This window comes from Falco punctatus (assembly GCF_963210335.1).
Source record: "Falco punctatus genome assembly, chromosome: 4".
Classification (NCBI taxonomy): Eukaryota; Metazoa; Chordata; class Aves; order Falconiformes; family Falconidae; genus Falco; species Falco punctatus.
Genome location: NC_137583.1, coordinates 63,655,606 through 63,669,911, shown reverse-complemented (window position 1 = coordinate 63,669,911; position 14,306 = coordinate 63,655,606).

Below are 14,306 nucleotides of genomic sequence, written 5' to 3'. Positions count from 1 at the left end.
TAACATTTGTACATTTGGGGATCTTAACAAAACTCAGTAAAGCTGCGTCATTTACAATAACTGCATTGCTTTGCAGAGGGGATAAGGTATTGTGGGGGAAGGATTCTTTGAATTAATAGTTAAAACTGTCTGGAAAGGCATTGTGTTTTTTCAGTTTTCTTAGAGAAATTACAGTTGTTTCATTAGCAAGAGTGAAACTATTACTACAGTTGTTCTCATTATTAAATGTTGATAATTTATGTGGCCTTATGGGAAGTCAGAATACAATGCATTTGTCACAGCATTCTAGGTGTGAAATTCAAAGATGTTGAGGGCTAAAAAGAATTTAAATATTCTGCAAAAATAATCTGCTCATATGGGAAATTGATTTTCAATATTATTACTTATTTTCATTTAAAAAATTTAGCTTTCCATTACAAGAAGGTGAAAATCAAACTGACTTTCTTCTTCCTTTTAGCCAAATGGCAATTGAAGAGGTTGCTGTTGTATTCAGTTTGTTGTATTTCTTTGCACTGTAGCTCTATTGCATCATGCCTGTACAGCCATAGTGGGGCTCTCAAGAGTAAGAGTGTCTTCCCCTGCCTCCATCCTCCTCACTCATATCTCTTCCTGCAGATTCTTCACATTGAAGTTGCCAGGCTTGCAGAAATGGGGACAAAGGATCAACTAGAGGCTCTTCTATCCACTTGCTGGACTCTCAGACTTTCTACCTTCACTAGTACTCATGTTTATACAGATATAAATGGATCCATGCAAGGAGGAGACTGCTTTGACCTTTCAATGGACCTATTTTCTGGGGGGGTAAGTGAATTCCCAGGCAAGCTATTTAACTGTGAGAAATATAGCTTGTACCTTAATGTGTCCCATTCACCTTACTATTCCTTTCCTGTAGATATGTAGTCAATTTATGGGGCAAAATACAGATTGTGCTATGAACAGCAATGATAACTCTCCTTTGCCAGATAAAGCTCCATACAATTTGTAATTTGGGTTGTAAAAACTGTTCAGTTCTTTTCCCTTAATATTTGAGCAGCAGATCGTAACAAGCTTCTATGTCAGTGCCCAGATGACAAATGCAAACCTTGTGTGCGGGGTGCTCATTTGCTCTCATGTTAGACATTGTGGTCTTTCTCAGATCCAAGAGCCTTTTCTTCACCGTGGTCCAAAGCACTTGCAGTGCTGCAGACAGAGAAACTGAGTGTTGACTTCCTCCTGAATGCACTGGCCAGAGGAATGAGCCAGCTGAACAGGAGACAAGCAGACCGTCAGAGTTCATGGTCATCCCAATGCTGAGCTTGTACACAGATGGATTATACCGCATACTGCAAAATCCCCTTATTAAAGCAGTAGTCAAATCGGTTTGGCATTTGGAGTTCTTTTTTGCTCCCAGCAAAGTCAATTGAAGCTCTGCAGCAGACTTCAATGAAAGAATGGCAAGGCATTAAATAACATGCTGCACAGCTTTTGTGTTACTTGAAAGGAAGCCAGGCAGACCTTTGCCAGAGTGATTGTGAATGTGGTAGTTTTGCAGAAGAGTTTGGAGGGCCTCAGGCTTGGCCAAAGGAGTACATATCAGTTCAAACCTAAAATTGTGCTAAGTTTTCCAAAACGTAAATGACAGACAACAAAAAAGCACGAGAAACATGGAAGCTATAATTCAAGTTAACATCTGAGCAGAGTAGAAAAGAGAGATGCAGCTGGTTAAATGAACTTTTTTTTCTAAAGAAACTTCAGTTGTAATTTTTTTCATATTGAATTTTAAAAATAGTCTCCACTTTACCCTTTAAGTGAACTGAAAAAGAACAAATGACAATAGCATAGTAATTTGGGGGCCAATTTTCCTTAAATACATGTTCTATTCGATATTGAACCCTTTTGATATTTGGAAGCTTCAGCACTCAGTTCTCTGAAAAAAGCTGCATAAATTGAGGAATTCTGACAATACCGTTTGGCCTAATAGCTACTTGATCATGATTCCTCGGTGGATCCCACTGTTCTGGCTGATTGGAAGGCTCTCAGTTGCATACAGTAATGCTGAAACGCCAGTCAAACTGCCATGGGTAGGGTTTTGCATGCATTGTCGTTAAGCTCTATTGTCAGGATCTTTGTTAGCTGGCTGCAAAATCATTGTGAGCTGAGGGTACATGTACAAGCCTAGAAGCACATCCACTTGACTATTTTTTGCATATTTTTCAAATCACTTATTCTTTTTTCCTACCTTTTTTTGTGTCTTTTTTTTAACAAGAAGAAAAAAGAAAATCTGTCCCCCCAAAATCTAATATTCGAAGTTGGGATAAGGTGGAATTTTTTCAGGGAAGTTCATTTTACTTGTGGTGCTGCTGCTAGGTTAACCCTCACCAAAGGGTGTTTTTAGTCTTTCCTTGTGAAAAAATGTCTTGAGAACACTTAGGGGCTTCTATCATGTTCGAGGCCACACTCTGGCAGACCTTTCAGAATGAGTTTGCAGTTGATATGCCTGTGGCATTTCCTTGATGTTGGTTGCAAACTAGTTAGGAGTCACTTGTTCTGCACTGACTCTGGATAGTGCCACATTACAATAGCTATTCTATTGAAATCATTTGGCATTGTTGGTGTAGTAATCTATGAAAAAGGGGACTGTAACAGATTGAAAGTTGAATTACAGCATTCATCACTTTTCTCAACACTGCCAACAACAGACTTACACAGACATGGGGGTCAGAAAGCCCTCACCCATTATTTCAGTCTGTCTTGTCAACTGCAGGGCAGGTCCTTGTCTCAAGAGACCAAGATACACCTCTGTCTTGGGCCAGGCACATGGAAGGACTTAAATATCAGGTATGCAACAGCATAGGAAAAGTAAACATAGTACTCCTCAATGTCAGCCTGCAGTCACTTTGCTTTCATTTGCATTTCTTACCTACCACTCAGCTTTTCCCCACCTACTCTTAGTGCAGCTCTACACAGCAGCAGAGAACTTTTTCTGACTACCTGTGTTTTCATTCCACCTTTATAACTACACCAGGTCTATGCTGTTTCTGTAAGTCACATGAACATGTCTTGCAGTCTGCCTGAGGATGTCTGCGTGCCCATGATACCTCATGAATACCACCCTGCGGAGATCACCACCTGAAAACCAGGCATGTTACAAATTGGAGACTTCCCTGGGAGAAGTCGGAGAAATTTATGCAGTACCTGCTAGCAATTTGCCTGGCTTCAGCCAAAGATATTGATTGTTAGATACATTAATTTTAGGAAGTAGGCTTTCTCCATTTTTTTTTTCCCAAAGAGCCAATACACAGCTGTGAAATCATTTAGCTGACTTAACTAAGATTGTTTGACAAGGAGAACAGCTGTATTAATATAAACAAGCATGTCTTTGTTTAATTGCCGCCTTCTTTCAAAAAAACCCGGTTTGTTGCAATCAAATAGAATGATCCTAAAACACAGTTATTGCTGTCTTAGCACTCCCACAGAGGAAAGATGCCAGATAAAGTAGTAAAAATATCTTAAATAGCCTCAGTATTAGCAAGAAAGCTTCTTCTTCTCAGGCTGTCTCTATTAGTGTTTTTTTATTTCCAAGTCCACTTGGCTTGTTGCTAGCTTTTGTTTTTTGAAGTTGTCTGTCTCTCCTCCACACTTTTCTCAGACATTTGTCTTTTCAAACTACCACCTCCTTTCAATATCGGCTTTGCAAGAAATTGGTACCTTCTGAGAGATGGCAGTCTTCTTGGTGATCTCTGCAGGTCCCTGAAGAGTTCTGAGTGGTACAGCTTAAATAGTACCTCAAAATGACAATGAAAATAAAATAATAATAATAATGTTAGAAGAAAGGAGATAGCACAACAGAAGTTTGAATTCAAATCCCCTTAAAAGTAGATTTGATTTAGATGGGCGCATATATGTATGCTAAGGTGGCAGCAGTGCCTCTTAAAGCACTGTTCAGTGCAGCTGATGGTCGCCAGGACAAGTGACAACAAAGAACCTTCAGAGCGGGACACCACTATTTTTTCCTCCAGACATAGTGGCTGCATCCAGCTTTTAATTCATGTGTCGGAAGCCACCTCTCAGTCAGTATTTTGATTTACTCTTTGGATAAAAATCTAGGAATGGTTACAGTTCTACTCTGAAATCCCTGCACATCTGCACAATGTCAGCTGCATTAAAACTTTAACCAAAATGAGAGCTTTTACTGCATTTCTCATATTAAATCCAAAACTTCGCTGTTTTACTACTGCCCTGAATCTGAATATGTGCTTCTTCAACCTATTTCTGAATGCCATAAAATGATGATTTTTCAGATTATTTATTTTATGAATTCATCTGCAACTCATAGTATTTGAGTGCAAGGAATATACTTTGAATGTGCAAGAAATATATTTCAATGTGTTGTTCATACCCTTGGGGGTCCCACTATTGAAATTTGTCCCTTCCTTATCCTTCCTCTTCCCCTTTTCCAATTGTTTTTCAACCCATTTAACTTATTTTTGAAAATAAATAAATAAATAAAATAACCTACTATCACAGAAATACCTAATAGAAGGGAGTCAAAGATATGGGTTATACTATCAGACTCATAAAATGGCACTTGATAAAGTGTCACATAAAAGACTTAACAGAAAGTAAGGATTTATGAATTACATGGAAAAAGAAGTGATATAAAAATGCAGTGGAGAAGAGAGACTGGGGAGATATGATTTGTCATTGTGACTGACAGTCAAAAAATAGTATTCCTGATTCTGATAGTGAGTACTGACATCCTCCGAGACTCACTTTTAAGACTAGTTCTGTGCTATATTCAGTTCAGCTTATTGACGGAAATGTGAGGAGGAGCAACCTAATGGTAGACCTTGGGAATATTCTAAAAGAGAGGTGTCTACTGAATGATAAAATCTTGTTCCATGTGACACTGCTGAAACAGCCAAGCCACAAGGTTGTTGACTTCAAGTTTGTCTTCTTCAGTAGCTCATTTATGGGTTCTTGCAGAGCTACCTTGTAGTAGCAATATGTAAAGTTCAAGGAGTTCTAGATAGTTAATTACTATTCTGCAGCTAATGAAGCACAGTGAAAAAAATGCCAAAGGGCCAGTTGCAAACCTAAGTAAAACCAATGACCAACAATGAGAGGCCCAAACCACAACAGATTAAAGAGAATTGGAAAAAAAAACCCCAACAGTTTTTTTTTTTTCCTAAAATATTTCTTACTGATATTCTTACAGTTTCACATTTACTTCATCATCTTCTTCTTGGGAATTAAATAGCGATTGTTCTGCCTTTTGCTTTTCTTCAGGATTTAGTATTGCAGTAGTCCCTGTTATATATTAATTCATTATTTAGATTTGAACTGGAGCCTTGTTTTCAACATTGCCAAACATCATGTTATTAAAATATCCTAAACGGCAAACACAAACATTCAAAAGAAGTAATGGCATTAAATTAGGAAGGGAAAGGTTGCTTTAGCTAAGGTCAAGGAAGGTCTTCAGTCTCTTCCAAACTGAAGTTCTCAAAACTTGTGATCAAGCAAGAGTAGAAATTGTGTTTTGCAGTGTGGCCTTGGATGCATGTGTAACATCACTTCAACAGAGAATACACATAAATTAGGTTCTAATTTAGACATTTTTGTGCTTTCCTGTAAAATTCCAGTAAGATTTCATATAAAAACCCCCAAGGGAGTAAAAAAATACTTTTTGGAAACATGGAATGTGGTTGTCTTAATGTCAATATCAATGTGATGTCCATGGCCTTGGATATTAACATGATTAGCAGATGAGCTCTATTTAGCTAGTGCCTCTTGGCAAATAACTGGGTAGCTCAAGTTCTAGTCCACAGCTATTGGAGAATTACACACTCATTTTTCTGCAGAAGTCCCCACACTCTCCAGTACTCTATAATTATTTACAAATCTTCTTAATGAAAAAAAGAATTACTAACTTTGAAAACCACAAAAGGGATATGTAGAAAATAGATAGCAACACATTGCTTGTATAGATAGTTTCACAATTATCCATTTAATTCCCTTCTCATTTTATGAGAAAGAATGTCCCATAAGGTGTCCTTTTCTACTCTTTGAGGTAAAAGTAACAACAGTTTCACATGAATAATGAGATTGTATAATTTGTATATCTGTCTTTGAAATAACTGTCAAATTTTCCCAGCAGGGCCAATGACTTACTAAGTTTTGGGGTTAAGGGGCTGAAGTTTCCATTCAGCTCTGTTCTTGTCCTTTACATCTGTTTTCCAGAAAAAGTCCCTTACACCAGTAGAAGGGATTACTGAATAACATACATCTGCCAGAAAGTTTCCTTTTTTGCACATTATTTCATTTCCTCCTCGAGTTTCCCAAATACAATCTCTCCCATCCAAAAGTCCAACTTTATGTAGGCTTATAAGGAGTCACTAAATAAAATGCATGTAGGCTACAGTTGCATGAAAGGCTAGAGTACCCACTTTTTACTTCTCATTAATAAAGGAAGGAGAGGGATTTTTTTGTTTGCTTGTTTGTTTGCATATTTTTCTAAGCGTTGAATTTTCTATGGCTATTAATAGCATCCCAGAGTTAACACTATTGAAATTTTGCTGTTGATTTTCCAAGGGCCTACAATTCTACTAGCAAGAAAGAGATTTTTTTAAAAAAAGGTAGCTTTTTGTTCTTTGCCCCTACATACTATATACACATGCATTTGATGACTGTTTCTTTTCTACTAATACAAAAAAGTGCAAACAAAAAAATCCAACCCTCCAGAACCCCCCCTGTAATATAGGTTATTTATGATCAGAAAATCCAGGCTGGCTATTTTAAATATATGAGAAAATCTGGAAGTTCTCTAGTTCAGTAACATCATCAGGCAGAAAAAAAAAGTCACAAGCAAAAAAGAGCAGAGATGTTGACAAAGAAATATTGTGAACATTTAATGGCAGTTCCAGTAGCTGCACCACGTCTTGTGGGTAAATAGTTTTGTCAGCTGCTTTTCCTGTAACCATTGGCCATGCCATAGTTCTGTATAAACCTTTGCAGGAGATAGAATCAGCTTTAATGAAATTTGAGTAGCTGACATATTAGGCAATGCATTATACTGGAAGAAATGCTCCTTGATATTTTTCCAAAGTACTGTCTCTCAACTGTAATCATTTTTTCCTTACATGAATGATGTCACCAAAGACTTTAAAGAAACTAATTATTTTGACGTTGACTGTAAAATAAATAGTTTCAGAGCATCTGAGTCTCTTTAGAAACTATTTCCTTTATCCTATATTGATAAATACTCTAAGCAACAGCACGTAGCAGAAGGTGATTTCATCAGGCCTGCTAGCTGCTGGGCCAGTGAACCGGGTCCCATGCAATAGGAAAATCTTGCTCATTTTGCTGCTCTAAAAACTTCAAACTCCATCAAGGAAAACATATTTTAAGAGACAACAAGTTACAAAAATTTATTCACCAATATTTTTAGAAGAATCTATTTAAGAACAGTGAATTTAGTTAATGAGTATCAGGTCAATTGGTTTAAATACCCAAATGCCAGACTGCAGAAGTTACTTCAGCCCACAGGAAAATAATCATAATCTGTGCTTTACTACCCTGAATTCAGGAATCTCAACACCCCAGAATTCAGCCCCAGCAAGCTGACTGGGAACAGCTGAGATGCTTACCCATCCCTGCAGCCTCAGTACAAGCAAAAACAAGCTAGAAAGCCTAGATGGTGAGCAGAGGTTTCTTAAAGCTGTCAATGGGAAATGCATGCCAGGCTTTAGCCTGTCTTTTACAGCAGCGATACTTGATTCAAGACCACATATTTGGTGCTTCTTACCATTTGTAGTCCAAGTTAGGCAGCCTACCAAGTGTGCATTCATCCTGTTTTTAAGAAAAAGTTTGCTGGAAAAGTTTTTGCTGCCTATCTTTGGCTTAATAGCTTTTGTACTTGCTAAGGCTTTTTTAGACTTCAGCTCAATTTCCTTTTCAGTCTGAGATGGATCAGACTTCTGTTTACCACTTTATAAAAGAATACCCTCACTACCAGGTTATAAAGTAGGTGCAGAGAAGGAAGGAAAAGGGAGCATCACACTCAAACTTTCTTATTAAGATCGATCACCAAGGGCCAAAGGCAAACAAAAAAAGCAAGAAAGACATGTCTTTGCAGTTCAATGCTCATGCTGAGGAACAGAAATTCTCATTGAACCAAGGGAAAGGACACCGCAGCTTTAAGTATTTGAAGAACGTGTTCTTTTATTTGGAATGTATTGTTACTCATCTTTAATATAAATAAAAATTTAACTGGCTGGTTATCTACATCTAACTTTTTCATTTTTTTTAATCCTATTTTCTTTCCAAACTATTTAAGAATATTCCACTTCATCTGAAACAAGAATCTCTCTTATTTCTTCTGTATCCTTGACTAGAACATGAGGACAATCTTTTCTGTTCTGTATGAGGAAGATTTCCATTCTTTCTGACTCTCAGCTTCATAGTCTCAGATATGGTTACAACCATCATAAAGTCTGCATTACAGATGGAAGAAGTTCTGTAGCACTTCTGTCTTAAATTGGATGGTTTCAGCGGAGTTGCACCAAATATCAGCATCTGAAAATCTGGTTCAGCATTTCAGTTTGCAATTGGGAATGTGAAGTGGCAGCATTTTTACAGGGAGCTTGTTTTGCCTTGTCAGGCCTTGCATTACAGATACATTTCAGATGCTTTGTTTACACTATAATTGTTTTAGCTGTGTTTATATTTTGTTCATTGTCAATTTCCAGCTTTACAACATGTCTGTGCTGGTATGAAGAAAATGAATTTCACAACTTCATGTAGGATCATGAAAAGAAACCACATTTTTACATTTGCAAATAGAGGTATTGATAGTGCTTGTATATGCCATTAGGGGAATACCACCACCACCAGGCAATGTGATCTCTCATCGTCAACCAGCAACCTTGAAGAGAGAGTTTTCTAATAGTCCTTTGTAGTCATCTTTGCAGTCCTTCAGTGCAGTCAGTGCCAACCAACATGTATCTATGGAAAGCATATCTCACCACACAGACTTCAAATAAGTTACTGGAAAGATTCAAGTTTGGTGATAGGATAGTGTCAGGCCTCTGCAAGGCTTTGGATATTGTGCTGCACAAAGAAACCAGAACAGTACTAAATCAACATAAATTATTTGTAAACCATATGGATTTATTGCTAACCTGCCACACAATAGGGAGTTATCATACTGGAGTATTTCTGCAGTTTGCAGACTAATTGTTTTTTGACCCTATTCCTTTTTGTTATTAAGCATATTTTTTTTAACATGTGATGTAAAAAAACTATAAAGTCCTCATCAGCAGCAACTGTAGCCGATTAACAAAAATAGGTTAAATGACAAATAACAGAGGAGATGTCAGCAATACTCACTTGTTAGCATAAACAAATTCTACGCATTTCAGTAAACTCAAACATAATGTTTTATTAAAAGAGTAAGTGGGGTTCATACCCCCTAAATGTAGGACTCCTTCCTGGAAAGTTGTTACTCTAAAAAAGGACTTGGGGGCTGTGGAGGCTAGCCAGTTTAATATAAATTCCTAGTCTGAAAGAGTGGTAAAGAGATGCCTTACAAGAGGAACGCAGAGCAGAAGTAGAGAACTGTCTTTATTTTCTTCTGATGTTGCACAGAAAAACCTTGAGAATGGTCAGAGGAACAGAAAACATGTCTTATAGTAAGGTCCTGAACAGTCCACTTTGTTCAGTAAATGACAGAATTTCAAGGATAACAAAAGCACGATTTATAAGTATCTTGAACTAGAGCAAGAAACAAACTGCAAACTTCTGCCAAAAGGTTAATTAGCTATTGGTGGCAGCAACTCATCATGGATGGTGGAAGAGCCTTACGGAGGACTTTAAAATAGAATCTGAATAATTTTCTAAAGTGTTTACTCTGATTCAAACAGAATTACTGAGCTGAAAAGAGCAATTAAATCATAAAAGTTCAATGGCTTGTTGTATGCAGAAGTTCTGACTACAATCACAGTAGTCCATTTTGGCTTTAAAATTTCTGTGTTGCTGGCTTGCATATTAATATCACAATCAATGTTCATTGATCCACATAATTTACTTGCCAAATATATCTTTTATTTTATCTCTCTTTTAAAGATGATGAGCTGAGACAAATGTATTTGTCAGGGACATATAATCTAGTTTAGACCTACCTAATGTCATAAGTATTCCAGTGTCTTCAGCACCATAAGTTTTTGCCTAAAGGAGAAACTCCTGTAAAAGTGTGTCCCCTCCCACTGCCAGTACAAAACAGAACAGCTGGCTGTAGCTGTGAGTCTTACTATGTTCCATGGTTATCTGCTTCCTATGTGAACACAAATAATTTTCAGTTATGGTTGACTGAGAATAAAAGGGTTCCTTTAGTAGAAAATGTCTAGATCCCCTTTGCAAACGTGTGCTTGGAGATGAGTTTTTGCTGTGTGTTGGTCATTTTCAGAGAAATAAAAATGCATTAAGATGCAAAAGCACGTAACTGTCATAACCAAAAATGCACAATTTCTGCCTAAATAAGCCAATGTAAAAAGTTTAGCCTGAATTTATTCATTTTTTCAGGATATCACTTTGCTCCTGTCACTCACGGCCTTCTATTGATCATAAAGTTTTCCTGATCTCAGAACTCTCCACTGCTTGTAATCTGCCACAGTACTTGCTTCAAAAAAAAGGTAAGATGGAAAATTCATGAATTGCCTTAAGCTGACTTCTTCTAAATTCAGGCTTTTTGCAGTATCCTGTGCTGGTGTGTATGGTGTGAAATGACTCATATTTAATTTCCTTCCACGATGATACTACCTGTCTGATGCAAGCCAAGACAGGGATAGGATACCAGTGTAAAATTTAATGACCAACAAGAAAAATTGAGTTCTCTGGCGTTCAACAACACAAATTACATTTTTGTGATATGGTTTCCCTTTGTTTATACAATCATGGGAGTTGTCACTGTTAGTGCATTTTTATTAAAGCTGATTTCAGAGTAAAATTTGACATATATATATGTATAAGTGCTTATATTTGTGTGTATGTCTTATGTGATATATGAAATGGTGTGCACCTTCACTTCTGACATGTCTCTGAATTTTGGTAACAGATAAGTCAGTGTTATAATATAATTTTAAAAATAGTAATGACTAGAAATAAAAATAAACAACTACTTAAAATATTTTCATTGTCATTAAGGCTCTTGGAAATGTTTCTGCTTTCAGCAAAATCCTACCATACCTTCTTTAATTTTAGATCTTCACGTAAAGTTTCTTTAGTCTGTGCGTTGCCTACAACGTAGTTCATATTCTCTGAATTCTCTGGAATGAAAGCTGCCACACATTTCGTTCACATCATGTTTGCCTTGACAGCAAGCAGGGAAGTCTGGTCTTTGGTTTCTTAGGCTGCTAACACTTGTTCTTCATACCTTTTCTGGTCAAACAGAACATCTTGCTTATGCCTATGTTTCCTCTTCCTTTTCTGGGGGAAGGGGGAGGGGGGGGGGGGAACGGAGCAGGGATCAGGATTTTTGAGCTTCTACAGCCATTCTCTTTCTGATAAGGCCACTTAACAGGATGTGTATCAGTTTACTGATACTCATCTGGATGACCATTTTCTATCTTTTGTTTCCTAAACTAAAAAAGAACCATTTAGCAGTTAGCTCATGGCAATAGCTACTTTTTCATAGCCTTTTCTCTGGCTAGGATAACATAAGCTTTCCCTCTAGCAATCCCTCCAGGTTTGTAAGATACATCAAAAACGACCATGAATTAGGCTAGATTCTTTCTCTAGTTAAACATTTATTTCTTTAGGGGATGAGTCAGAGAGAGCAAAAGGTGATGATACAACAGCTTTTTATACACACGTTCCAGTTTTGGGGCAGCCTAAGGCTGTTTCAGGTCCTTTCACAGCTAAGAAGAGCCTTATATCTGACAAGAAGTCCTTCAGACTGCTGTCAGATGCACGCAGAGACCTTAAAAGGGTTTCACTCACTCGACTAGACTATACTTAGGACTAGATCAAAGAACATGCAATTTGCAAAAAGACAGAAAATTCTGCCTAGCTAACAATGCTATTATGGAACTGAGCTTATGCAAGTACTTTTCTTAACAGAGATACAGTGCTTTAACCTGCCATGGTCAGTGGCTTTAGGTTGCAAGTCATCTGGCCTTATATCAGCATTTTTTCTCTCTTTGGAGTCCAGTTATTCCGCAACTGCTGCAGCTGAGTACTTGAACTGGAAAACCCAAAAGGTACTTCCAAAACTTCAGTTCCACAACTTTAGTTCCACTTCAGTAGCTTGTAGCCATTTCACTGCCTACTGCCCATTTCAGGCTTGTCGCCGTTAGAGGGCAGACCATAACAAATTGTTGCTGAATAGTCATGTATTTAGTCTCACCAGTGATATTTTTGCCAACTAGAAATCTTGAGAGACTTATTTTCAGCTCTGCTTTGAAGTGAACAGGTCACAGCAGCAATGCAAAGATTGGTGAGGCAATTTTTTTTAGCTTTATTTTGCTACTCTCATCTAATTCTGATGGTAGAGTTTGCATTTCAAGGACTTTTTCTTTCCTTGTTTTCCTTTTTTTTCAGTTCTTCTGTGAGTCCTGATGGGGCCCATTTGTTAAAAAATATAATATTTTCACTTTTACCGTGCTATTGTAAAACCTGAACTCTGTTGCACCAGGAGTCTCTTTGGAAGGGTGTACTGACTTGGTCTGGGATAGAGTTAATTTTCTTCACAGTAGTTTGCACAGGGCTGTATTTTTGATTTGTGCTGAAAACAGTTTTGATAATACGGGGATGTTTTAGCCTCTGGTGAGCAGTCCTTACACAGCATCAAGAAGGCCTTTTCTGCTTCTCACCCCACCCCACTAGTGAGGAGGCTGGGGGTGCACAAGGAGCTGGGAGGGGGCACAGCCAGGACAGCTGACCCCACCTGACCAAAGGGATATTCCGTACCATATGGCATCATGCTCAGCAATAAAAGCAGGGGGGGAGAAGGAGGAAGGGGGGACATTCAGAGTGATGGCATTTGTCTTCTCAAGTCACCGTTACACATAATGGAGCTCGGCTTTCCTGGGGATGGCTGAGCACCTGCCTGCCGATGGGAAGCGGTGAATGAATTCCTTGTTTTGCTTTTCTTGTGCACAGCTTTTGCCTTATCTATTAAACTGTCTTTATCACAACCAATCAGTTTTCTCACTTTTACCCTTCAGATGGTCTCCCACATCTCACTGCGGGGGGTACTGAGTGAGTGGCTGTGTGGTGCTGGCCAGGGTTGAACCATGACAAAGTGTTAATGTAAATTCAGATCATTTGTCATTTACCTCTCTTTTCATGAGGGAAAACGGCTGGGTGAGACATGGAAGGAGTTATGAACATGATTCATTAGTGAATATAAGGAAGAGAAATTAAAGAGGCAGGAGAACGATGGATAATAATGACTTATAAGTGAACAACAGCACAATTCTGTTACCCTGTAGATAATGCACACTGGTCCCCTTATTTACACCCTCCCAACACTACACACACACACACACACACACACACACACAATCCAACAACGCTCTCCCCCATCCCAAAATTCCTTGGTCTAAAAGGCCTGGAATTTTTCTAAACAAGTTTTTAGGAGTAACATGAAACTTCACAGTAGAGTGTGGTTTATGACTGCATGTCCCCAGTAACTGAATGATTCTAAATCTTAAATTTTACCTGGATCAAAAGAAAAGAGAATTAGTTCTATTATTTTTATATTATGACCACCTAAGGAGAAGAAAAAAAAACAAGAAAATTTTATTTTCTAAAATGTATTAACCTCTGAGAACTGTAGATCTTCAGAGTTAAGGCCCACAGAGGAGTACTTTAAGTTCTCTCAACTGAGATAATCCTGTAATAATTGTCCATAAGGCTGGTTTGAAGGTTGATGTGAATAAACTTTTGAAAAAGCTAGACAGTAGGAAAGAATACATTAGCAAAATTACAGCACACAGAGATATCCAGAAGCTCAAGTAAACTATGCAAATGAAAACTAATTCTTAATTATTGTTGTATTTGGTCTGTCAAAGGCCAGAAAAATTATAAGGGCAGAAGAAAGGACTTAAATGGATTAACCTGTCACCCTTTTTCTTCCCATTAGAAACAGTAGCTGCAGACATTAAAAATAGGAGTAAATCATCTTTTACTGGACTTCTGAGAGTCACTATGATGACAACTATGTCTTCACAACTGCAGAAAGCCAGTTCTGTCCCTATCAGATTCCTTCACTGCAGTTTTCAGGACTAGTGGGGTTTAAGTAATGGGTGACAACAGGTCTTCTTGGCTTG